A 4,525-nucleotide genomic window follows, 5' to 3' on the forward strand; every position below is an offset into this window, starting at 1 on the left:
TCATCATTTCAAACAGAAAGAGCAATCCTCTGTAGCTGTGTGGCATTCAGGGACGCTGGGGAAAGCTGAAACTCACCAATCAGTTGAGAGGATCATTGGACTATTTGGTTTAAGGCATTCCTCTCTTTTAAGGATATGTGAGCAAACCATGACACCAAAGAAAAGGATAAAACCAATTCAATAAACGCACGATAAAACACGGTCATAACAGTTTGGTCAGTATGAAAGCACAAGAGCTTCCTTAAACAGGGCGAACGCTGTTGACCCTTCTTGCACACAGCTTCACGGTCGGCTGCAAAGCTCAATTTGTCATCAGTGACAGATATTTATAAGACAAGGATACAAGGAAGTTTATTGGTCATTATACAACAGGTTGTATAATGAAAATTAAAATGTGGTTCCCTCTTGATTGATCTATTAAACATGGAGTGCAGATGGTGCATTCAGTAGTCTCACAGCCTGTGGGAAGAAGCTGCTCTGTAGTCTGGTGGGTATCTTTAGCCTGACGGCAGCAGGGTGAACAGGCTGTGGCTGGGGTGGCTGTTGTCTTTTAGGATCTCACCTCACCTCCCCGATATCACTGAGGCTTGGTAGATGGGTGCCAATGATGTTTTGGGCAGTTTTAATCACTCGTTGCAGAGTCTTCCTGTCCTGGGCCGTGCACATCCCATGCCAGTTTGTGATGTTTCCAGTCAGGATGCTTTCAATCGCTCCTTTGTAGAAGCTGACAAGAACTTGGCGTGGGAATTTTGCTGTCTTAAGTTTCCTGAAGAAATACAGCCGTTTGTGAGCTTTTTTAACCAGGGCAGAGATATGTGAAGTCCATGTCAGGTTCTCTGTTATGTTGATTCCCAGGAACTTAAAACTGCTCACTTGCTCCACCTCAGCTCCATTGATGTAGACAGGGTTGTGTGTTTTTGCCTCCTTTTTCCTAAAATCAACTATCAGCTCTTTGGTTTTGCTGATGTCGAGCAGTTAAGGAAGTAAGACTGCACCACCTCGATAGTCTGACCTTTTAATAAGAGTGTCTTCATGCGTGTGGGTGTTCCTCCTGAAATCAGTCACCATGTCTGTAGTTCCTGTCATGATCATTTGCCTCTGGGCCACAGCTGCTTTCATTTTCCTGCAGTCGACTGACAAGAACACAGTCATCTGCATATTTAATAATAAATCTGCTGTCACATGTTTGTGTGTGTGTGTGTGTGCGTATAATGAACAGTGTGTGTGTGTGTATGATGAACAGTGTGTGTGTGAGTGTGTGTGTGTGTGTGTGTGTGTGTGTGTGTGTGTGTGTGTACAATGAACAGTGTGTGTGTGTGTATGATGAACAGTGTGTGTGTGTGTGTGTGTGTGTGTGTGTGTATAATGAACAGCGTGTGTGTGTGTGTATGTGTGTGTGTGTAATGAACAGTGAATGTGTGTGTGTGTGTAATGAACTGTGTGTGTGTGTGTGTGTGTGTGTAATGAACAGTGAATGTGTGTGTGTGTGTGTGTGTATAATGAACTGTGTGTGTGTGTGTGTGTGTAATGAACAGTGTATGTGTGTGTGTGTGTGTAATGAACTGTGTGTGTGTGTGTGTGTGTGGATAATGAACTGTGTGTGTGTGTGTGTGTGTGTGTGTATAATGAACAGTATGTGTGTGGGGGGGTATAATGAACAGTGTGTGTGTTTGTATAATTAACTGTGTGTGTGTGTGTGTGTGGATAATGAACAGTGTGTGTGTTTGTATAATGAACAGTGTGTGTGTGTGTGTGTGTGTGGATAATGAACAGTGTGTGTTTGTATAATGAACAGTGTGTGTGTGTGTGTGTGTGTGTGTGTGTGTGTGTGTGATGGTAATGATGATGGAACGGGAAAACAAAAAGTTCATCAGAACCAAAAATAAACCAAACCAAATGTTGAGGCACATTTTTTATATTTGTTTACATATCCAATATAATCCCACTTAATCCTACATAATCCCACCAAATCCCACCTACGTTTGAAGGTGGAAGGTGGCAGAAGTGGTTCGCTCATATTTCAGAATTAATTTAGCTGCTGTCCAGCGGTAGCTAACAGCTGATCAAATCTGTTGTTTTATTTTGAAATCCAAGCCGACGTCCCTCTGGATTTTCTCTCTCATCGTCTCTCCAGATGTTCCTCAGTCAGGAGGCGGTGGAACCTCAGCAGTTTGTCAGGTTCTCTGTGGTTCTGCGTCGAGCAGCTGGAACCCAGCAGCAGCACAGGAGGACAGGCTGAGGAACAGAACGTGGCCTGTGGCTGCTGCTTTTCAGAATAAAGGGCGCTCAGTCCAGGGGTTTGGTGATAAATGATGAACGGCAGCACGGACGCAGGCTCAGTGTGTGCAGCGCCACCTGCCTGCAGAAACACGCATGACCTGAAGCTCCTGGCTGTAACTAGATGAAATTGATGTGTGTCTGTGTGTGTGTGTGTGTGTGTGTGTGTGTGTGTGTGTGTGTGTGTGTGGTGTGTTTGGGTGCAATGGGATGTTCGGCTGAGGCGGTGCTGAGCAGAAAGCAGGCCAGCAGGTCGCGGCTCAGCCACGCCCTCCTGCTGGCTGCCAGGCGAGCTACAGCAGCTGCTGCCGGGTGGACTGACACACACACACACACACACACACACACACACACACACACACACACACACACACACACACAGTCAGTACTGCAGTACTGACAGCAGGTCTGTAAGGCTCAGTAGCTCTGCTGCTCTTGGTGGTAGTAGAACTGCGAGTGGAGGATAGGTTTAGCAGTAAAAATAGAAGTAGTAAGTAGAGGTAGGCCTATTATATGCAGTACTAACAGTTGTCGTAGTTGTAGTCATATTAGTACTGTAGTACTGTCAACAGCAGTGGGTAGTATTAACAAAGTTTGCACTAGTTCTGCTAATTGTTCCAGCAGTAGTACTATGAGTAAAAACTACAGTTATAGTGATGTATTGGTGATTTAAATAATAGTTTTTGACTCAAGTTTCATTTAGGAGTACTGATTGAATACTACTGCCAGACCTGGGACTAATAACGTTTCTCTCCCTGCTGACTCAGCCACTCACCGGCTGACCTGGAGTCAGCCTGACTGAACGACCTGCAGACCTGGAGTCACTCTCAACTAACGACACACAGACCTGGAGTCAGTCTCAACTAATGACCCGCAGACCTGGAGTCAGTCTGAAGTGAATGACCCTCAGACCTGGAGTCAGTCTGACTGAACGACCCGCAGACCTGGAGTCAGTCTGACTGAACGACCCGCAGACCTGGAGTCAGTCTGAACTAACGACCCGCAGACCTGGAGTCAGTCTGAACTAACGACCCGCAGACCTGGAGCCAGTCTGAAGTGAACAACCCGCTGACCTGGAGCCAGTCTGAAGTGAACAACCGGCTGACCTGGAGTCAGTCTAAACTAATGACTCGCAGACCTGGAGTCAGTCTGAACTAACGACCTGCAGACCTGGAGTCAGTCTGAAGTGAACGACCTGCAGACCTGGAGTCAGCCTGAAGTGAACAACCCACAGACCTGGAGTCAGTCTGAAGTGAACGACCCTCAGACCTGGAGTCAGTCTAAACTAATGACTCGCAGACCTGGAGTCAGTCTGAACTAACGACCTGCAGACCTGGAGTCAGTCTGAAGTGAACGACCTGCAGACCTGGAGTCAGTCTGACTGAACGACCTGCAGACCTGGAGTCAGTCTGAACTAATGACTCGCAGACCTGGAGTCAGTCTGAACTAACAACCTGCAGACCTGGAGTCAGTCTGAAGTGAACGACCTGCAGACCTGGAGTCAGTCTGACTGAACGACCCGCAGACCTGGAGTCAGTCTCAACTAATGACCTGCAGACCTGGAGTCAGTCTGCAGTGTAAAAGGTAAGTGACTCTCCAGACTCTCTCTTTAGGGGAGCAGCTCTGTGATAAAATGTTGGGTGAGTTCAGTGTTAGTTGTATTAACAATGCACATGAGAATCATCAGGTGGATGAAAATAGTGAATAACAAAGGAAACCGAGACAAAATGAGAGGAAAAAGTCAAACGGAGATGAGAGACGTCGCTTTGGGACAGAAAAGCAGAGCAGCGTTTGTGCCTGAAACTGTGAAACTCAGGGGACAAACAAACCTTGTCACCTTGTTTAACCTTTAAATTATTAACTTGACAAGAAAGTAGCATTAAATCTTTTTTCGTCCGTCTTACGTCGTGTTGCAAGTGTGTGTGTGTGTGTGAGAGAGAGAGAGAGTATTTGTTAGGGAGTGTATCTCAGTGTGACGGGCCAGGGCGGCTACAGGACGGTGTTCGGCTCTGCAACCAAACTGACTGTACAGACACGTGAGTCACACCGGGGCCAGTCAGGGCTGCGATTAGAGGACCATGTCTGATTTTTATAGCATGAGATACTGTCTCAGTGTGTGTGTGTGTGTGTGTGTGTGTGTGTGTGTGTGTGTGTGTGGAGGACGGTGTTCAGGCGTGAGGTTTTTGTTCAGGGAGCAGTCACAGTGTGACTAAGGGCACTGACAAAATTATTTTTGCAACTGGAATTG

The sequence above is a fragment of the Myripristis murdjan genome, chromosome 17, assembly GCF_902150065.1.
Source record: "Myripristis murdjan chromosome 17, fMyrMur1.1, whole genome shotgun sequence".
Taxonomy (NCBI): Eukaryota; Metazoa; Chordata; class Actinopteri; order Holocentriformes; family Holocentridae; genus Myripristis; species Myripristis murdjan.